The 22424-nt window shown below is 55.1% G+C and overlaps 1 pseudogene; it reads left to right on the top strand.

Annotated features, from left to right (window-relative positions):
• Positions 1–3845: 3845 nt before the first annotated feature.
• LOC111167845 (spermatogenesis-associated protein 17-like) lies at positions 3846–5079 on the top strand (annotated as a pseudogene).
• The last annotated feature ends 17345 nt before the right edge of the window (positions 5080–22424 follow it).

Genomic DNA, 22424 nt, shown 5'->3' with positions numbered 1-22424 from the left:
ATGCCATAGTGGCAAAGGAGGCCAGGATAGAGGCGTGCAGCTAAGCACCTGCAGTGAGGTGCTCTCCAGCTGTACCTGCATGAAGTCTGTTGAACCTCCACACAGAAAGAACTAGAGTAAGAGCCAGGTGAGGCTAAGCACATCTGAAATAGCCCTCCCTTTTCCTTCTTTTTCATTGTTTTTAAAAAAACAGAAAACAAAAAAAACAGATCTTTGCTCCACGCCTCGTATGGTGCTGGGGCAAGGTGCTTTTTCTCAGGCTGGAAGCTGGAGCCGGGAATCAGGGACAGGGTCGGGGAAGGAGTTGAACCACCTCGCTTAGGATTCTTTCCAGACCCAGGAAGCTGCTGGTAGGAAGGACCAAGGCCACGAGCAATACAGACTACTGGCCCAGGGGCTTCTGCTCACTTCCTGCCACAGGACGGAGGCCACCACTCTCCAAGCCCGGGAACAACGGGACAGTCAGAAGAAGTAAGAATCCTTTAAGGGAGAATAAAGGAGGCAGACCTCTGGGGAAAAAGGGGGCAGAGCGGGTCCTGAGAGGTGGGAACTGGATCCAGTCAGGGCCATGGAAAGAAATCATCAGAGCTGCCACTTAAAGTCCTGTCCGCTCCCATCTGTAGCTAGGGCTGTGGAGGAAGAGGGACGGAGGGGTCTTCGGGAGACAGTGAGTGGAAGGAAACTGCACAGCAGCAAGCGGCCCTTTGGGCCATGGATGAGCTGCTCGCATCCGAGCCCATGGCCTCAAGCAAATGGATGGAGATCCACAGGCAGGATGCCTTGGATTTGCTGCATCCCACAGTCCCAAGAAACCACAATTGAAAATCAGTAATCAGGGACTTCCCTGGTGGCGCGTTGGTTAAGAATCCGCCTGCCAATGCAGGGGACACGGGTTCGAGCCCTGGTCCGGGAAGATCCCACATGCCACGGAGCAACTAAGCCCGTGCGCCACAACTACTGAGCCTGTGCTCTAGAGCCTGCGAGCCACAACTACTGAAGCCTGCGTGCCACAACTACTGAAGCCCACGTGCCTAGAGCCCATGCTCTGCAACAAGAGAAGCCACCACAATGAGAAGCCCGTGCACCGCACCGAAGAGTAGACCCCGCTAGCCGCAACTAGAGAGAGCCCACGTGCAGCAACGAAGACCCAACGCAGCCAAAAATAAATAAATAAATAAACAAATTTTTTTAAAAAAAGAAAATCAATAATCACTAATAAATCACTAATGTTACACAGGCAAAATGGCCATTTCATTATCAGGAACAAGCCCTGAGCAGAGAGCAAGAGAGGTTGGCATGGAGTTTGGCTGGGACAGCAGGTTCTATGCCTCCATCGGGGGCAGGAAATGTTCTGCTTGCTGTTGATCCTACTATAGAGAAAGGCGGTCCCTCGTGGCCACACTACAGAATTTACAGTCCAGAACTTTCTTGAGGGTTCTGCTCTGATTCCACCAGCCTGACTGAGCCCACAGAGTGGCATGGTGGGGTGGTGCCCGTGATGTGGCACACTGCCACGTTTGCTCTTCAGGAATGAGGAGCCGCTATGTGGCTATGGCTTCACAGACAGGGCCAGGACCCTGGAATGAACAATGACACATACTGGGAAGGAGGGCTTCTGTGGGACAGGCCTGGGGACAGGGGCAGGACGGGGAAGAAGCTGAGCCGTCCTCAAGGCTCAGTGTGGCACCACGTCTGGCTTGCTTAGAACCCCACATCTCTAGAGTGATCACTGTGGCCCTCCCAGCCAGCCAGGCATCTGCCACCGCAGCCAGGGGACTTGATTACTAAAGCTGTTTGTTTCGCCGCTGATGCAACGTGACACCAGCCTGTGTGATCTGGCTCTGGGCATCACGTTGCCGGCACACAGCAATGAGATGGAAATTTGGCTGCTGCAAGAGACACTGATTTTGCCTTCTTCTCTGAATCTCCTTTCTCTGAACAGCAGGGACATTTCAGTCCCATGTAAAGCACACACTCTCTTCCTCCTGGCAAATGCCCAGTACCGTAATTCCCCATATAGTGCCACCTTGGAAGAGCCTCGGGCAGCAGCATGTCAGGGGCAGGAAGACTGCACTGCATCTTAGGTCCCGAGGTGCTGGGGCAGTGATGAGGTGCCCGGAGAGAATGCACTTGGGTACTGAAGCATCTTCTTGGCCTTGCTTGCCTCTGTGCTCAGGAGGAAGGGCTGGGGAGACGAATGGCCCAGCTCACAGGAAGAGTGGCAAGCCACCGCCTTGCCCTTTGGTTTCGTTACTCGAATTGCACCAGGTGGCATCTATACTCATTCCACAAGGCCTGCTGCTTCCCTGCTGGCAGACACACTTGGAGGCTGCCTGCAACCCAGGACTGGTCTCTCAACCACCAACACAAGTGGGGGGACTTTCTGGAAAATGCTGCAGATGGGAGGTCCAAGCCTGTGGAGAGCCAGAAGTGAAGCCCAGAGACGGAAGGGAGCTTGCCCGACGTCCCACACTGGGTCAGGTGCAAGACTGAGCTGGGAACCCGGGGTCTTGCCTCCCAGGCCAGGCCTCTTATCACTTGAAGGAGCTGCCACCAACAGACACCCAGTGTCACAGTCCCCCTCCCCACATACACACATTTATTTGTCCATGTTGCCTGTTGGTGCACTATAGTCATTTCATGTACAGGACTCGCGTTTCCCAGCCCTGTCCCTGGGTGTATGAGCACGCTTTGCACTGGCAAGCATTTTGCAGCAGCAGCTAGAAACTGGCTGCAGCTGAGTGACAGCTGACACCTGACAGATATGAAGTCACGGAATCCTCACTCCAACCCCGTGAGGTAGGTACCCCGATTAGCCCCATTTTACAGAAGAGGAAACGGAGGCACAGAGAGGGAGGCACAAACTGCCCAAAGGCACACAGCTTCTAAGTGGCAAAGCCTGGATTGAAAGCAGGCTGGCCCCTGGTTGCTTGCCTTTACACTGTGCTACATAATCTCTCACAGGGTCACAGGATCGCAGGGCTGGTTTGAGGATCTGATGCGTTAATATGTGTCAGGTGCCAGCGCCTGCTGCCAAGGGCCCCTCCAGCTCTGCAGGGCGATACAGCTGTTGTCTCTAATGATGAGTGTGAGATGGTCCCTCCTCGCCCTCTCAAGAGTGTCCAGCCCAAGTCCAACGCTCTGCACACAGTAGGTGTTCAGAAAAGGCTCCTTTGTGCAGTTCGTCACTCAGACACACAGGCATTCACATATCGCACAGCAGCTCTGCGCCCGGCCCTGGGCTAAAACCTGATACACAACAGCTGGTGCCTGAAATCCAGCGGCACCCAGTCTAGTGGGGAGGTGGGCGGATCCGCAGTTACAGGCCAGGGCTGTAAGGACCCACCGGAGCAGCAGCTCACCCGCCAGAGCCAGAGGTGCTTTCTGTAAAAAGGCAGCCCCTTCTCCTGACCTTGGGGAGGAGGGGCCGTGGTCCATGAAGGTGACACAGGCGAGAACGAAGGCTTCAGCCGAGGCCTGATGGCTGAGAGGAGTGGCCCAGGTGAGGAGGGAAAGGACGGCCCTCTGGTCCTCGGGGGAATACGGAGTGCGCGGCATGGAGGTGTGAAAGAACAAACCCGGAGGGCAGACCGTTGAGCCAGAGGATTATTCGCAAGCCTTAAAATCAAAAGGAATTTGCCCTGCTAGGTTTCAGACTTTCCTGGGACCCGTGGTCCCTATTTTCCTTCCAATCTCTCCCTTTTGGAATGGGAATGGCTAGCCTCCGCCTGTCCCGCTGTATTAGTCACGGTTCTCCAGAGAAACAGAACCAAGAAGAGATGATAGATAGATACACAGATAGGAGAAAGAAGAGGAGATTTATGATAGAAATTGGCTCACACAGGATGGAGGCCAAGAAGTGCCATCCCCCAGATCTGCCATCTGCAAGCTGGAGACCCAGGAAAACCAGCAGCACAATTCAGTCCAAGTCCGGAGGCCTGAGAGCCCGGGAAGCCAATGGGGTAAGTCCCAGAGTCTGAAGGTGGGAGAACCAAGAGCTCTGAAGCTCTAGGGCAGGAAAAGATGGACATCTGAGCTCAAGAGGAGAGAGGGAATCCACCCTTCCTTCACCTGTTTCATTTGGGCTCTCTATGGATTACATGATGCCCACGCACACTAGTGAGGGCAGATCTCTTTGCTTAGTCTCCTAATTCAAATGCAAATATCTTCCACAAACACCCTCGCAGACACACCCAGAAATAAGGCTTTACCAGCTCTCTGGACCTCCCTTAACCCAGTCAAGTTAGCACATAAAAATAACGTTGGCCAGTGTCCTTGTCCCCACGGTGAGCCACAGCCGCCCCCCACCTCTGCGGGAGACCCTCCAACACTAGCAGATTCCAGGTAGATACAACTCACCGTTCAGAAAAGATCCTGATCCATGGGAGCTGTGGTTACAGAAGGCAAAGCCTTTAATGCACTGAAGACCTAAAGTGAAGCCGAAGCACTCTGTCAGCCTCGGCAGCTGGCTGGCTTGCCGAGTGCCTGGTCCTTCCCTCCGTCCGGAATTCTGCCACCCATTGATAGGAAACGATGTCAGGGACCCTTCTGCGATGTCTCTGAAGTATGGGAACAGCGCTACAAGCCTCTGGAACCGACGCTGCGAGTGGCAGAACCGATCGATGGGCTAAATGGGGCCAGAGCACAGCTCCAGAGACAGGAATGGACTCGAAATGTGAATGACGATAGGTTTTTGCCATTTTCTTTCTACCATAAAAATAAAAAGTATGTCCCAACGATGCATTTATCAAGCAAGTATGGTCCTGATGCTTATGCAAGTCAACATTTCCGAGATGAAAATCCTAAGAAATGGATCTGTGACAAGGATTTCCAAACTGTATTGCCATCATTTGATCTCTTCTGAAAGTATGGAAAATTGTATTCAAAAGCTGGACAAATTGTATAACGGTATGCATTTTTGCTAAAAGGTACTTCAAAAAATGCTATAGTAAATAACAAAAAATCAAATGAGATTGACTTAACTATCAAGCATTTTTTAAAAACCATGCTATAATAATATTTATATGTAATACAGCTCCATATATGTCTTTCATTCTAGTCTAATGGTTTTCAACATTCAAAAATCATGGATTTTGGGGCTTCCCTGGTGGTGAAGTGGTTGAGAACCCACCTGCCAATGCAGGGGACACGGGTTCGAGCCCTGGTCCGGGAAGATCCCACATGCCGCAGAGCAACTGAGCCCATGCGCCACAACTACTAAGCCTGCACTCTAGAGCCCACGAGCCACAACTACTGAGCCCGCGCGCCTAGAGCCCGTGCTCCGCAACAAGAGAAGCCACCGCAATGAGAAGCTCATGCACCACAACGAAGAGTAGCCCCTGCTTGCCACAACTAGAGAAAGGCCCGCGCACAGCAACGAAAACCCAACGCAGCCAAAAGTAAATAAAAAAACAAAAAATCCAAATCATGGATTTTGTATGTCAAATTCCTTCTCCAAAATAAACTCAAAGTAGAACTGAAAACTACCTGAAGTACCCTCTCTCTTTAAATTAATTAATACAGTAAATAAATAGTTTTACATAATATAATGAGAAAGTATTGACGGTGTCCAAAAGCTAAAATATTTCTCATTGCTGTATAGATACAGTATAGTTTAAAATACTATATTCAATATGTGTGTTATTTAAAGTGCGAGGTGCCTTTAGGGGATTCCAAATAAATAGCGTCTTGGGTCTCTGATGACCAGTTTACAGACTAGAGAAGAACAGAGATACCCACATAAAATTCAAGATCACAAAATAAACTCTCAATGAATGCTGTATTTAATTGCGAAGGCGCTTTAGAGTAGAGAAGTGATTATAATCAACGAGAGACTAATAGGAGGTATTCTGACATCAGCCAAACTTAAAGGAGATATTGGATGAAGACAGAAAAGATTACTACAGTTGAAGGAAAAGAGGCAGGAATGAGAAATTAGGCTAGTTAATTCCGCAGGGGTCCTCCCACACCAGAAACCAGGGGAAAGCTCTGGTCCGTTGGAAAGAACACAAAGTAGATGCAAGCAACTATGTTCCTTAGATTGAGTTAGTATTGCCTCTCCCACGTTTATAACTTTGGATGCTTCAACTGGAAGTCAGTACGTTAAATGTAGATAGAAGTGACCACCTTTGAACTCCTCCAAAGGAATACGTGAGGGGAAATATGAAATATTCTGAGCTAATGGAGAAACATACATATAATGCCAAGTGGAATTCCAGTTTCAAAGGTTTATAAAATAAGTACCATTACCCATTGGAGCATTTATGTAGTATTTGTGACTCACAGCATGAAGTAGTCTAAATAAAATTTTTCATATTTGTGTGTGATTGCAGGTTTTAATTCAAAGATACATCCTGTTCATAATGGCCAAAGGTTGAAAACAACTTGAATACTTAATAGTATATGTTAAGTTAAATAAATGGTAAGACACATGAAATGCAATACTATGAAGACATTAAAAATGTTAACATAGATCTTTACCTATTAATTTGAAAAAATGTCTCCAATATATTTCTAAGGAAAAAAAGCTGGATTCAAAGGAAAAACAAAGTAACCTTTACACCCATCTTGGAAGCAGATAACTTGTTGCTTGGTTTCACAAGTTCACAAGTGAAGAGGAATTTTGGCCCAGGATGAACGATACCCTGAGTCTCACCCATACCTGATTTAGATGACATGTGGATGAGACTTTGGACTGAGAGTTGATGCTGAATTGGGTTAAGACTTTTGTGGATGTTGGGATGGGATGTTGGATGTATTTTTCATGTGAGAAAGACACAAACTTTGGGTGGGGGGGCAGAGGGCAGACTGTGATGGGTTGAATTGTGTCCCATAAAAATTCATATGTTGGAGTTCTGCCAGTACACTTCAGAATGTGGCTTTATTTGGAACTAGGATCGCTGCAGATGTAATTAATTAAGTTAAGGCGAGGTGATACTGCTGTAGGGTGGGGCCCCAATCCAATACTGCCCGTGTCCTTATAAAAACGGGGAAATTTAGACACAGGGCGTGCAGTGAAAGAAGAAAATGTAAAGAGACACAGGGAGATGATAGCCATCTACAAGCCAAGGAGAGAAGCCTGGAACAAAGCCTTCCCTCACAAACTTCAGAAAGAGCCAAGCCTGCCCACACCTTGATCTCAGACATCTGGCCTCCAGAACTGGTAGATAATGCATTTCTGTTGCTTAAGCCCCCAGACCGTGGTACTTTGTTATGGCAGCCCGAGCAGACTACGAGATTTTGGTATTTGGGCAGCGACTTTTCCCTGAGGGTAATAGGGAGCCATAGAAATATTTTGAGCAAAAGGGAGGAATGAGGTAAAGTGTGTATTCTAGAAATTTACCCTAGCTACTGTGAGGAGGATGCACTGGAGTGTGCGAGACCAGAGGCAGGGAGAACAATTACGACATGTTGCTGGACTCTAGACGAAAGTGGATGGCTGCCTAATATAATAATAGTAGTAATAATTAGTAGTTGCAGTACACTTATTTTTACAACTAACACTAGCCCATCACTTCTGTTGTGCCAGGTGCTTTTACATGGATTATCATGTTTAACTCTTGCAACAAGCTGTTGAGACAGGCGCTGTGGTATCTCCATGTTGCAGACTAGGAAACTTGCCCCAGGCCACACGGTAAGCAGTGGGCCCAGGATTTGAACCGGGCAGTCTGGCTCTGATGCCCGCATGCAATGGAATGTTGGTAAGTGTCCCTGATTTGCAGCATTTGCCCATTTCTGTGGTGTAGCTACTCCCACCACGGCCAATTTCAAGCTACCAAAGAGTCATCAACAAGTTCATAAAATTGCTAAAGATGTAGCAGTCCTTTCTCATGAGCTGGCGCAAGCCAGCCAACTAGCAAAGTGCCAAAGCGCCGGGCTCAGAGCTGGTAACATGTGAAGAAGTGCGTGTTCCTTCCCAATCCCCTGGTGAGCTTTGTCTTAATGGGATTTTGTGGAGGCTGCTGGGTCCCAGGCCACCTAGGACATTTGAATCTCGGTTTCACCGGTGAGTAGCTGTGTGATCTCAGACAAGTTGCTGAACGTCTCTGAGCCTCAGTTTGCTCAACTCTGAAATTAGTTCTTATGAGGCTTCATTGAGCCCACGATGTGAAGCACAGGGACTGGTGCGCCCAGAGTTTGGGCTGCTTTTACTGTTAAGATGATTGTGTTTCCAAACGTAGAACAGCGGGAGCACGTTGTCCGTTTTTTGTCCCCCACCCCCACCCCGCCCCCGCTGACGTCTGCCTGGATAGCATGCCTGCTCGATGCTGGGCTCCGGCTGGTTCCCTGGTGTTACGTCATATTAACCTTCTGAAAGGTTGTAGTGATGGTGCAGCAGTAGCCTAGCTGGTTGCTAGGACAGCCACAGGCCTGGGTTTTGTTGTGTGTGTGTGTTTTTTTCCTAATCACAAAATTGCAAATGGTCTGAAGGGTCCTAGAATAGTGGATGGAGCCTCTTCCCATGTGGGGCCTGAGTCGTGCCTGTGCTATTGGGAAAAAATGTCATTGCATAAAGAGTAATAATTAGCAAGCAATCTGCATACTTTTTTCTATATAAAAGCTCTGACAATGTCTTTCAGTTGTGTGTATGGTGCAAGAGGAAAACTGGCAGCCATCTGGATTTACGTTAATTCCCTAAATTATTTATCCATCTCTGTTTCAATAACCATTTCCCGTCCTTATCTATGCTTTGATGATATTACCTGTGGCATTCTGGAAGTGGCATTTATGGTAAGCAAGGAGCTGCAGGGGAAAAATTGACATGTAGCCACGGCTTTCTGGTTTCATGGTGAAATCAATGCAAGCCATTCTTCAGCCCTTTAATTAACTGCTCGCTTGCTAATGAGGGCTTTTTTCTTAAAGGTTCCTATGTTTTAAACAGTGAAGTCACCAGGAAATTACAATCAATATTTTAACAATTTCCCATTTGTTTCCATTGTGAGCCTTAAAAATTCCTACTGCCACCATCGTCCCTGAGAAAATTAAAATTGTTTCAGAACATGGTGAAGAGAAATAATTCAACTTGAAATAATACTTCAACTCAAAATGATTTCCCAGTGGCTCTCGTCCACTCCCCCAGGGCAAAATGCCACGTGTGCTCTGCAAGTGCCCCAATCTGGCTCCTCACCTGGCGCAGAATCACCTTTTGCCAGACATATCAAAACACTCACCGTTTGCCCGGTGTCATACAGGGTTCCGACCCATGTGCAGGACTGGGCTTTCATCCCAACATGTTTCACCCTAAAGTCAACATCTTTCATTCAATACCTGCCTCCTGTCTTTGGGGGTGTTTGGGGTACATAACAGTAGCCTCTTCTCTGAGGACAAACAACCTATGGGCCAGGCGCCCTGCCAAGGGTGGTCCCATACAGAGAGGGTTGCAACTCTGACTACACCCCAGTAAGGCAGTCCCACTATGACCCCACCTGACAAAGGAGACACCCAAGGCTCAGAAGCTTATACAGCTGGGAGGTGGTAGATCCTTACAGCACAGCCGCCAGCCTCCCAGGTCAAGTTGTACTTCCTCCTCGTGGGCCCGTCACCACCCTGGGACTCCCCACGGGCATTTGTCTGTCCAGGTGCCTGTTGCTTGTGGCCTCCAGTCTGCTGGGGTCAGAAAACACTGGTCATCAGGCTTAGGACTCTATGCAGCGGAGGAGTTAAGAAGCCCTGAGCGGATGCTCCAGGAGCCTAGGGCTCAGAGCCTGGGCTGTGGGGTGTGGCCTCTGCATGGCGGGAAGGGGGGGGCGCATAGCTGCAGGGGGCCAGGAGCCAGGGGAGAGGCCGCAGGGGCAGGTGGAGGGGTGACCTCCAGGTGGGCACAGCCAACAGCCTCTGCACATGCGCAGCAGCTGGGAGAGGGGTGGGAAACGTCAGGTGTTGTGGTGAGCCCTGCAACGTGCATCACCCCATTTCTTCCCTCTGGGTCCAGATTCCGTCATTTGGAGGTCACCCTGAACCCCCCTTTGCCCCAGCCATGGGTCAGCAGTGAGTTCTTCAGGGAAGCTTTGGGGGAACCCCAAACGTCTCTGGTAAAATAGTGAAACGGGAAGAGCTTAGGGCAAAGGCCTGCAGAGTCAGAGAGGTACAGACAGGCTCGTGGCTGGTGGAGCGAGGGAGGGCACCAGTGCCTGCTGCAACTTGGGCCAGGCTTCACGGAGGATGAGCCTTTTGAGATGAGCCCTGAAAGTCAGGTGGGATTCTGACAGGAGAGCTGGCATTCTAGGCGTGGGAAATACATAAGCAAAGGTAGAGAGGCCGGAAGAACCAGAGTTGTTCGATGTCCAATCAACAGTCCAGCCGGGCAGGAGGCCCAGAAGCATGTGTGGAAACACCAGGAGGTGAATCTGGACACGGAGGCTGGGGCCACCTGTGGAACACCAGGCTGAGGAGTTGGGATTTAGAGCTGTGGGCAGTAGGGAGCCACAGGAGGCTTTGGAACAAGGGTGTAACGATGAACAGTGCAACTGGATGTGTGTTTCTTACTGGCACTCAGCATGCCTGTTCTCCATGGGCCCCTACCTGTGCCGCACACAGAATTCCAGAAGCTGCCCAGTTAAGGTCCCAACATCGGTCACGTAAACTTGGGAAAACTTCGTGTATGTTCACAGGACTATGCCCATGAATGACAGGTGGCTGCTGACTGTTTTCATATCTCTTGAGCTCCAGGTTTGGGTCAGACCAAAGGCAGGGCCCACACTGGCCTTGGCATGGTACTCCTGGACCCCCATAGCCCAAGCCCAACCCTTTGCTTGGCAGCAACAGGGCCAGGAGATTCCCCCAGGAGAAGGGCAGCCCCTGGAGAACCTGTGGGATTCCTTTCCTTGCCTGGACCCGCTGTGGAAGCAGCCCAAGCTTTGAGGCCCAGTTGCTTACTGCTCGGCCACTCTCCAGCTGCTTGACCCGGGACATGCCCCTTAGCCTCTCCAAGCCTCCCATTTCCTCATCGAGAACACGGAGATGACAATGGCTAACACCACAATGGGTACATGGACTCATGCAGGTAAAGTACATGGTACACCTTGATACGTGGAGGGAGCTGTTAGCGCCAGACCCGGTCCACATTTGGAATGACAAAAGGGTCTCACAGCCAGTCTACTCAATGAGAACAAAGCCCTCACCCTCACTGTCTCTGGCCTCCTCTCCCATTTCTCCATCAAACTTGGAATATCCAAGGTGACAACTAGAAGGGAACCTCTGTTTCCAACAGTAACTGAAAGAATCACAACACATCTGGGCCACGGTGCCCCTTGGTGACATGACCTGAGGCTGGTTTCGTCACGTGAAGGCAAAGCTCTTTGCCTGACCTCCATCCTTCTTAAGGACACCACGAACCTCCTGAAAAGGTAATGACAGCTATGGGCCCCTTCCCCAGCGTATGTGTACAATCGTGTGGCCCCCAGAGTTTCCTGAAAAGTTCCAGGAAAATAGAATTCTACTAACCAGGAGCTAGGAATACAGCAGTGAGCAAAACAGACACTGATCGAGGCCCTCTTGGGATCTAACCTATAGAGGAGGTCAGCTAGCATTAAGTACTAAAGAGAAAACAAAGCAGGGAAGGGGAGAGGAAGTGCCAGAGATGGGTGTGGGGCTTTGAATTGTTACATAGGTTGGCCAGGTGACAGTTGTGTCAAGATGAAAGGAAATGAGGGAGCTGGCCCAGTGGATATCTGGGAAAGTGCATTCCAACAGAGGGAACAGCCAGTGCAAAGGCCCTAAGGAGGGATGTGCCTGGTGTGTTGAGGAAGAGTCAGGAGGCCTGGAGCAGGGTGAGAGCGAGGGCAAGAAGGAAGATGATGTCATCCAGGTGGGGGGATGGGGGCATGTCTGCTAGGCCACCAGAAGCACTTTAGTTTACAGAGGAGCTGCTGCAGGTGCTCAGAGAACAGAGACATTACTGGGGTGGGGAGGGAGGAAGAGGGAGGTAGGAAATGGCAACCTGTTAGGTGGCTACTGGAATAATCCAGGTGGGAGATGCTGACGGCTGAGCCCAGAGGGTAGCAGTGGACGGGGGGGGGGGGGGGGGGGGGGGGCGGGCGAGAAGGCTGGGAGTGTGGATGCATCTTGAAGATGGAGACAACAGAACTGTCTGCTTCTCTGGATGTGGGGTGTGAGCAAAAGAGAAAAAAAGAGAGAGAATTCAGCCTGGGCAATTTGCAGGACGGAGCCATCATGAACTCGGGTGGCAGGCCAGGGGAGAAGCCGGTTTCAGAAATGATCAGGAGCTCAGCTCAGGCTGCGTGCGACTCAAGATGTCCGGCAGCCATCCAGGTGGTGGTGCGAAACGGGCCGTTCATCCTCTGGCACAGGTGCGGCTGTGATCTCACAGGCTCCCAGGACCCACGGGGGGAGTGGGCATCACCCGCTCCACTGGGGAAGCAGACGGGAAGGGACATGAGGGTGGAGTGAAGGTTTCTGGGAACAGATCCCCATTTTCCACCGCACTTTGAGGCGGGCAGGAATCAAATTTTAAAAGCACTGGGCCATGCTCGGTAATAGACACAGTTATCCCTGGTTCCGTTTTGTTTAATCCGATTCCCTTCAAGACATGAACTCGCCCTCGGCCCGCGGGAAGCCGGCCGATACGAACTCGCTCTAGGATGACCACCCCCCTCCCCGCAGTAGCCCAACAGGCCGGGGACGGGGACTCCATTGCGGCCTTGTCGGGAGTGAAGGTGAGGGCTGCGATCAGTTCAGTCACCGGAGAGCAATACCCTCTCCTGGCCGCGGGCCTTCTCCAGGGCAGCCCCGGCTGGGCCCGGCCAATGTGGATTCCTTCCCAGCAGCCCCGCTGAGCCGCGGACCCCCGCCGCGCCCGCTGGGCCGCGCTCGCCCCGCTACCGGGGCCGCGGAGCAGGAGTCCGACACCTGTGCCCCGCGGTGGGGCCCGGACGCCTTTCCTCAGTCAGGAAACTTGGGCAAACGCTCAGAGGCAAGCGCCCGGCTCCGTCGCGCCTACGCAGCCCACGAAAGGACTTCGCTCGGTTCTGGGAGGGGGCCCCGCGCTTCCCGCGGGCCGAGGGCGTGGGCGTGGAGGGAAGGAGGGGCCGCGTGGGCGGTTGGCCCACCCCTTTATTCCCGGCCCGCAGCTCGGCCGAGGGTGACCAGATGTGCTGGTGACAGGTCGCTCCTCAGAGGTGCAGGCGGGAGCCCAGAGCCCGCTCTGGGGCTGCTGCGCTCGGCGCTGCTGCTGTCGGACCGGACGCGGCGTCCGCGAACTGAGCTCGCTCCCTGCCGCCGCCCAGGAAGTGCAGGTTAGGAAACGCAGCCCGGTTGGGGACCCCGGAGGAGGGGCGCGAGCCAGCCCCCGGGGAGACAGGGAGAGGAGCCACCGGCCTCCGCGCCCGGGCAGAGGGAGGACGGCGCGCTCCGGCTCGCCGCCGGGCCGCTCACGAGGAACCCGTGTTACTGCAGAAGCCGCAGGTGTCTGCCCCGGGATAACCCCGCGCTGCGAGAGGCCAGGCCGGCCCAGCTCCCGCGGGGGCTCCGCCGGTCCGAGGCCAGAGAGGCGGGAGACTGGCTGGCGCGCCCGGGCTCCTCGGCGGGCGGCACAGACAGGGTCCGCACCTGGGCGGGGGCGGGGGGCGGGGGAATGCAAGGAGGAGGAGGGGGCGGGGGCCCGCCAGGCGGAGGGGGGCCGCTAGGCCAGGAGCGGGGCGGGTGCAGTTCGGCAGTCGCCACCTGAGAGCCCTGGTCCCCACTGCCGCCACAGCGGGTCGCCTTGGCCGTCTGGGCGGGAGCCAGCGGGCAGACGCGGCGGCCGTGAGACCGGCGCTCCTCTGCCCGCAGCCGTCCGCGGAAGGTGAGCACCCTTCCGGGGCGAGGGGGAGGAGGCCGGGCCGCTGCTCGAGGTCGGTCTCTGCCGAGGACGGGAAAAGGGGGAGGGGGGATGGAACTGGCTACTTGACGCTGACACCCCGGTCCGGATGACGATCGGGGGTCCTTCGGGGAGCTGCCATCTCTCTCATTCTCTTTCTCTCGCCAGGGCCTCTCGGGGATTCGGTATCTCCCTGTCTCTCGTCTCCCTCGGTCTCGGTCCGTCTGGAGCGCTCTCCGGCCCTGTCGCCGGTGAGTGCTGGCTCTCCCGCTCTCCCTGCTCGTTCCGCGTCCGTCAGGGGCGCGCGCCGCTCACCAGCTCGCTCGGCCCAGAAGCGGGAAGTCTACCTGCCGTGAGCCGGCTTCCCGAGCGCGCGGGGCTCCGCCTGCCGCCCTCGGGCGAGCTCCATCCGCTCGTGCCCGGGGGCGCACGGCCACCCCGCTGTCGCCTCTGGCCAGCAGCGCACCGTCTAGGCGGGCCACCTGCCACCTAAGGCACCGACCGCCTCCCGCCGCGTGCGGAGCCACCGAGGTGAGTGCGCGCGTGCCCCTTCCTTCCCTCCCGCTGCTGCCCGGCTGCCCTGGCTCGAGTTGAGTGGAGAAACGAGGCAACCGCGGCGAAGCCAGCCTGCGGCCGCTTTCCCTTCCAAAGAGTGGCCGGAGGGTCCGGTAGGCCCCTCGGGCGGCCGCCGCGCTTCTGCTAACCCCGGCCCCCTCCGGGCCTGGAAACTCGGCGTTTCGGGGCTCGGGGCCGGCGGGGTCGCGGGCGGGGCGGCGTGGCTTCCCCTTTAAGGCCAGAGCCGCTCGTCGCCGCGAGTGTGAGGGTGTGTGAGTGTGCGGCGTGCGTGTCTCCTCCTCCCCGAGTGACACAGCAGTGAGAAATGCCTATCAGTAACTTAAACCCCCGAAACTCCACCTTCCGGGCGCGCGGCGCGGAGCCGGGCGGTGGGAATGGAGCGAGCAGATTGAGGCCGCCGCTGCAGCGCCGCCGGCATGAACTTGGCTGCGCGCTGAAGCGGCCGGAGGCGGGCGGGCGCGGGGGCACCGGCCGCTAGCCAGAGGTGATCTGCAATCGGGCCGGGCCGCTCGGCGGGCGCCGGAGGCCAGGCTGCCCGCGCCGGTGGCCGCCCGCCCCTCGGGCACTGCCCCCGCCGCCGCCGCGGGAGCTCCGCAGCACGGTAAGGCTGAGGGCGGGCGCGGGAGGTCCGACTGCTCTGGGGGCGCCGGGCTGCACTTGTGGCCCGCACTTGTGGTCCCCGTCGCGGAGAAGCGGGGGCCCGGGGATACTGAGAGCCGGGGGACCCCGAAGTTTGCTCCGAGCACACGGCCCACCTGGCGCTGCGCGTGGTCGCCCCCTTCTCGGACTGGCTGGGCCGAGCTCAGCGCAGCTCGCATCGCCCGGGACTATGGCCTGTGCCTGCACCCCGGCGCCCGCCGGGCGTCTGGAATCGGGTAGGGGCAGTCGAGTACCGAGGAGGGAAGGCAGAGGGGCGCGGGCCACGAGGGCTCCCCCGGCCGCGCCGGGCTACCGGGAGGCTCCCGCTCCGACCCGGCGCACCCCGGGCCGCTCGCAGCCCGGATGCCACCGGCGACGCTGCCTTCGCACACCGGCTCCCAGAGCTCGGGCCAGTCGGCAGTGGGCGCTGGGCGCAGGATTTCCCCCAACCCCACCCGTACCCAGTTTGCCGCCACCGAGCGGGAGTGTGGAGTGTGCGCGCGCCGAGCCCGCCGCCTTTCGCTCCCTCCCCTGCCAAATTCTCCTCTGGAGAGCAGCCCTGAGCAGAGCTGGCGGCTCGAGGCAGCCCCGACTGGGCTCCTGCCCGGAGCTCCCAGCGCCCCCGCGCCCCGAGCTCCCAGGCCTCGGAGCGGCAGCACAGCCCGGCGTCCGGCGCCAGCGAGGGCGGGCGGGAAGCCCCCCGGAGCGCCGCCAAATACTTTTCACGGCCAGTTGGCTCGGCCAGGCTCCGTCCCGATGCAGCGTGTCCGAAGCCGCTTGGAAAGCTGGCCATACGGCCTGATTTTGATCCGTGATTAAATTCGGACTGAGCAGACACTAATAGGATTAGCTTGCAGAAAACTGCCCTGAAGTCGTCGGAACCTGAGCAAACAGACGCACTTCGGGCCGGGGGCTTCGCCCCGCCGCGCTTCTGCAGCTGGGTGCGGCCGAGCGGGACACCCCGAGTGTGGGTGGGAGTGTGTGCGCGGGCGGGAGCACAGGATGGCTGAGGGAGGTGGAGAGAAGCGACTCCACTTGCTGGGGTGGCTTGTCGTTTTTTGGCAGCAGGAAGAATTCTCCCCCCCCACCCGGCCCCAGGGCGCCGTCCCCACGGCGAACGTGCCCTTTGCGGGTAGCCAACCAAGGCCAGCTCCGGGACATTGTGAGGGCGAGCGAGCTGGGCGTACGAGAGGCGGCCGCGCTGGAACAAAGACGCAAAGTCTCCCCGAGCCTGAGCAATTTCGAAAGAGTTGGTTGGGAAGAGGGCCCGAGTCTCCCGGGGGAGACCCCCGCGGGGATCGCGCCGCCCCCGCCGGCCCGGGCCCCGCGGCCGGGCGATCCCGTTCCCAGGCTGCGGCAAGCCGGAGGGCAGCATCGCAGCGGGGCAGCCCAGCCCTCCGCAGGCGTGGGCCGCCTCCCGGGTGCCCACGGGCCGGGTGGTGTCGGCCTCGCTCCCGCTGGGGCTTCCCGGCCGCCGCCGCCGCTCGGGGCTCCCGGAGGCCGCGCAGCTTCTTCCCCCACTCCACCTCTTCTTGTCTTTATAGATTCCCCCCTCCCTCCCACCCCCGCCGCCGTTGCTGCCGCCGACAATCCGCTTTATAAAAAGCCCCTTTGTTTCCCTGGAGGCTGGAGAGAGGGAAGGGAAAAGGGACGCAGAGGCAGGGGGCGGGGGCGAGCCGCCCGGGACAGGAGGGCAAGTGTAGGCGGTGGGAAGGAGGCTGGGTCTCGAATCCCCTCCGCAGGAACCCCAGAAGGCGTGGGGAGCCCCCGGCTCCTGGCGCCTGCAGCGGGCCCGGCAGCCGGGCGGTGGACACCCGGGGCCCCCGCGGCCCGGAAGGCTGGGCTGGCGGCTCGGCTAGCGGGCGGGCGCGGAGGCCAGAGGCGGCGCACGCTCGGCGGGTTGGGCAGACGCCGCTCGCCGCTGCGCTCGCCGGGCGCGGGCATAGGGGGCGCTCTTTCCTCGGTTTCGCTTTGCAGCCCGCGCCCCTCGCCGCCTAGACTCAGGGCGGCTGTCGCACCTGCCGGTGGCCAAGACGACGGCTGAGACGACGGCGGCGACTCTGAGGCTAACGCCACCCCGCGGCTGCGCTCCTCACTCCTCCCGCGCCCTCCTGCCACCCCCAGCCCCCTACACAGGGGCTCAAACGCTCCGCGGGGCCTCTTTGTTTGCACGGAGGGAGGGCGTTGGAACTGCCACCTCCGAGGTTCGTGTAGCTCGGGCAGGCGGTAGGGACGAGGATGCACCTCCGGAACGTGCGTCAGCCTACCGCCTCTGACGGAGCCAAGGCCCTGCACTTGGGGGTGTCCAGGACCCACGGGTTCCCGGCATTAGCTGGAGTGAGGATTCAGCCGGCCCCTATCCCTTACACCTGCCCTGCCCCCCAGACTTGCGGGAACTCGGAATTGCGCGGAGGAATGTTAAACATAATGTTTGGAGTAACCTTTAGCCAGCCCGTCGGCCTGGCCGGCCCCGCCCCCGACCCCCGGACCGGTCCGCCTCTCTACTTGTAAAGTTTGTTCGGAAGGGGAATACTGACAATAAGAAAAATTGACAAATAAGGAGAAGTGGGCGGGGCCCAAACTCGACTGGTAGGTCTCCTGAGCGAAGTCAAATTCCTCCCGGTCTCTCGCCAGCTCCACCCCCTCTTCCCATTTAATCTCCCGGCGATACAGTGTGTGTGCCTTTTCACATATCTTTCCCCTGCTCCGCTCTCCTCCAATCTCTGGAGGGTATTCGTAAGTGCTGGTCGAACATTTGTTCTCTGGTCTTTGGAACAGAAGGAAGCGTTAACTCCCCCCCCCCCCGAAACACACACATCCCAACTGCATCTAAAACCACAAGAAAGTACTCAAAGGGTAAACTGTGGGCTCTACCTTCTCCTCCCCCTCTGTGCTTCCCTTCTGGAACACGATCATTGGAAAATAAAGCTGCTGATGTGCGAGATGGAACATATGGTGCCTCCGTAAGAGAGAAGCTGAAATGGCCTTGAACCTGCCGGACAGACCAGCTGTTTGCTGCCAGCCAGAGCAGCTAATCAGCGTCTTCCCCTTAAAGTAACAGCCCTCTTTTCTCTTGATGACCAGTTTGCATATTAAATAGGATATTCTCCAGAGGAGAAACGTGATGGGCTCCTATATTGCTTTGTGCTTTGGTAGTTCTCCAAAGCTGGTCCCCTGCCCTGAGGGCTGCCTTGGCCTCCCCCCACTCGTGCCTCCAGCGTTTGAGTGTGTTTCCTTCCACACTGATGTACTAACGTTGCCCAAAGTGGAACTTGGGAAGGAGGCGGGAAAGGGGAAAGAGAGCCAGGCTCAGAGATTCCCAGATGCCCAGGAGGAAGTCTCTGTTTTGTTGGTACTGGCTTTAGAAAAACTAGCAGTTCTCTCCCCACCCCTTAAAAATACCACAGAGAGCTGCAGCTCTTCCTTATAAGATCTGCTTAAACATCATCCTCTTCCGGCTGTGACCATTTTCAGTTTTCCTTCAGTACAGTGTGTTTGAGAAGGGGCGGGGGGAACAGTTTGGCATTGGAAGAAGAAAGGCTTGAGGAGATACGAGGAAATTCCATGTTAGGAAATCATTAGCAAAGGGTGACTTCGTCTGTTTTCCTGCCACTGACGCTCACAGTGACACAGATGTGTGGGTTGAAACAGGAACGTCATTGAATTTTTAAACTCAACCAGAAAATAGCCTGTTGCTTGGGTGGGAGCGGGGCCATACATTCACTGCATCTTAAGGTAGATTTACTGTTGTTGATTCTTTTCACTAAGGAAAGGGATTTTGTCAAGCTTAGCCAGCACATTTAATATCCTTTTTTCCCTTTTAAGTGGATCACCCAAAGGCTTAAAATGCACCTGTTAATAGATCATCCCTAGGAAACTCAACTGCTGTCTGTTTAGGCTTCTGAAATGGGCAGAAACTGATCTTAGGCAAGTGGTCCTTCTGACAGTAGAACCACTCTCCTCCTTTAAGGGGGCTTCCTATCTGCAGTAAACTTTTTTACGATTCTGATTTTTTCTTTCTGCAGCGCTGCATCGGAGAGATAATTAGCCTAGGAGCTGGGAAACTTGTGTTCTAGAACAGTCTCCCAACTAATTAGCACAGTGGTCTTGGGCAAGTCAGTCCTCCCTCCTTGTCCCTCTACCACCACGACCTCGGAGTCCGAGTCCCTTCCAGCTCTAACATACTGTGATTTGTGAATGAAATAGTCATTTTCTGGGAAACTGAAATGCTGTCGGGGATAGCAGCTAGATAGATAAAGAAATGGGACTGAGATTTTGAGGGGCAGCGAGAAGAGGGAGGAGGAAAAAAGGACAGAAGATCAATCCAAACAACATAGAAGTCGGAATTGTTCCCTCTCTGTATCTTTCACCCATGTGAACATCTAACCCAGAAGCCTGGATGGTGGAGGCTGGGAAGCGACCCTGAGGGCTTCCTGTCCGGTACCCTTAATCCGGTGGTCTCAGGACCTACTGACGGCAGGCCTTCTCATCATTGGGTTGGTTTCCAGATAACGGGATCCAAACTCTCTGAAATTAGACTGGCATGTTTCCAAAGGACTCATCTAATATAGAACAGATTTGCTGCTTTGCAGTTATTCAGCAGAGATTTCAAGGACAAAAAGGCCTTCCCTCTCCACACATGTGCCCCACTGGAGTATATGGGCTCTGAACTCACTGCTGAACCTTTTCTTCCTAGACCACCTGGGTATTTTTTAAAAATCACATTACGAACCTGGAGGATGCAGCAGCCATGCAAGGATCTGCCACTGTCCTGCTTCATGTTAATATTGATTTTTTTTTAACGGATGGGGGGGGTAGACATTATGAAGGAGGACCTTTTATCCTCTGAGCTCTTTAGCAATTATCTTGCTGCCATAAATGTTGATACACATATAATGGATGTAACTAAAAATCTCCTTACCCAAGCAGAAGAGGCTGAGTGTTTGTCGGAGCAGATAGAACGCTGAGAGTGTTAATAGACCGACCCAGATGTGCTGGGGGGGGAGATAAACGATGGGGGAACAGGAGTCAGTTACTATGGATCCGCACAATAAACCAATTCCCATCATACACCTCTCACAACGCCAGCCACCGACGTAACCTAGGCAGCAGCAGTCAACTGTACGGCAGGAAAGGAGCGTCACGAAGCTCAGCTGGAACAGTCTGATTTTTCAGACATCGAGTCCTGAAACATCTTCCAGACTTGGAGAGAGAAACTTCATAAATCTGTGTGAACCTGACAGGGTTTTATGGCAGTGCTTATTACTTGTTTCTGTCATCACTGTGTCATTTCATCTGCAAATGTAGCAAAGGAGGAACAGCAGGGAGCCCTGGGGCAGCGAGTCAGGGGCGGGTCACTGTGGGGATGAGGGGCGTGGCTTGTGTTAACACTGTTTACCTGGGAGGATTTCAATGCACAGTCCCAGTGGGGTCCTGCTCACAAATGACCAGCCTGGGCAACTGAAGCCCCAGGAGCATTTTCTGCAGGGGGAGAGGATGGAAGCAAAAAGAGTTGGGTTCCCTCCCTCCCCCACCCCATTGCTTTCTTTCTTCTCCCCATTCACAGAACCTCTCCAGTTTCCTTAGGGCCTCAAGTCCCCCCACCTAAAATCTGACCTCTTCATAATTTCCAAAGCAATCAGATTTGTCACAGCCCAGAAAGCTCCCCCGGAGTGAGGCATAGCGAGGGGCTTTGCTGACTGTGGGCTCTGCAGAGTGAAGGCTTCCAGAGACAGGGCTTAAGTCCCGCCCCGGCTGCCCTCTGACCCTGGCGCACACAGTGCCCCTTTACATACAGCCCAGTCCCAGCCTCGAAGTGGGGTCCCAGCCACTCCCCCTCCCGGTGTGCCCTGCTACTGGCTCTGCCCAGTAAATAACCATTAAGTGCGGTTTGGGAAATGCCACTTTCTTAAGGCTGCGCGGATTGTTCCACGAGGCCCAGAGGAGGATGGGGCCGATCGTGGGATATCATCACGTGCTTCCCCCTTTCCTCCACCTGTGGAAATACCTGGACTCGAGGCCACAGGGACACAGTTCTGCTGATTCTAGAAGAAGCCACTGGACGCCGCGGGGCCTGAGATAGTGAATGGCACCTGCGTCAGAAGGGCCTGGTGGCCCCGGCTGGTGCCTTCCCTCTTTGGAGGGCAAGTGTGGGCCTGTGGGAACTGGAGACAGGACAGAAACCAAGTCAGGTCACCCTGAATGATTGGGACAATCTCAGGTCCTCTGTCCAGTTGTCCCGAGTCCCCCTCCCCCATCCTTAACAGTGCTTTTCTGTTTTGCCCAGCGTTTGAACCTGAAACCCCCATGTGACATGGAGGGCGAGGGGAGAGGATCCAGCTTGGACTTCCTTTTCACGGGCCCAGTAGCCAGCTGACCCGAGTTCCTGCACATAGTGGGCATAGACGAACCAAGGCACCTACATACTCAGATGCTGAAAGAATTTTCAGGCTGCAGGAGTAAAGCCCTGTGACTTTACAAGAGAAAAAGTAGGGCCCAGAGAGGGGTCCCAACTTTCCTGCGGAGACACAGTGAGGGGAGCCCTAAGGAGATAGAACTCCGGTCTCCTGCTCTCAGTCAAGTACTTGGGTCCGGAATGCCCACTTGGCACCCATGCTGTGGGCACACGGGCTTCCCTTTTTGAGGGAGAGCAGATATGACAGGAGATGCAGTGCGTGGAGAAGGACCAGGTTTAATTGTGGGGTAACGGGATTTGCCCTGGATCAGTGTGTGCTTTGCTTAGCATCGTTAGGGTGGCGGAGGGGCATGCTGGCATCAGAAGCCAAAGCCTAGAACCAGTTGAAATCAGAGGTTGTCAATGAAGGATCAGACTGGGGCCCAGGCTTTGGTGCCTCCGAAAGGCGTGTGTCACGTCTTGTTTTCAAGTTGCTGACAGAGAGCTGGGCCGCCAGCCCCTTGGAGGGCTCGGCTGGGTGGGCTTTGTTGGCAGTGGCGACGGTTGTTTGGTCTTTGCTCTTAATGAGATCTCAGTGTCAAGATCTGTCTCTGGAAGTTGCAGCGCCGACCTCGGAATTTTAAGTGGGAGAGTAGTTTCGGTGCAGTTGCTGGCGTCACACGCTTTGCGTGTCTAATTCTCAAAGACTGGCGTGCGTTATGCTGGGTTTGGGGCGGAGGGAGTTTCTAAGCCGCTTGTCTGTCAAGGATTAATTTAACCTCTAATTACTACATTTTCTTCGCAGTTTGCTGCACAAACATGTTGTAACAAAAGCTCAAAGAAGTATGCCATTTCGTTTCGCCGCCGCTCTCCAATTCGTCTGGGGGGATACGGAGTCAAATCGGACACACTTGGTGTTAAAATAATAGTGCTGGCATTCGAATGAAAGTGAACGATCTGGTTGTTTTTAGTGACCCCCCCAGCGATGGGGTACAGAGT

Source organism: Delphinapterus leucas, chromosome X (genome assembly GCF_059928025.1).
Source record: "Delphinapterus leucas isolate spDelLeu-1000000601 "Yukka" chromosome X, BTC_Dleu_Yukka2, whole genome shotgun sequence".
NCBI lineage: Eukaryota > Metazoa > Chordata > Mammalia > Artiodactyla > Monodontidae > Delphinapterus > Delphinapterus leucas.
Note: the sequence above shows the minus strand (reverse complement) of the source record. Positions and strands in the feature narration are given on the sequence as shown.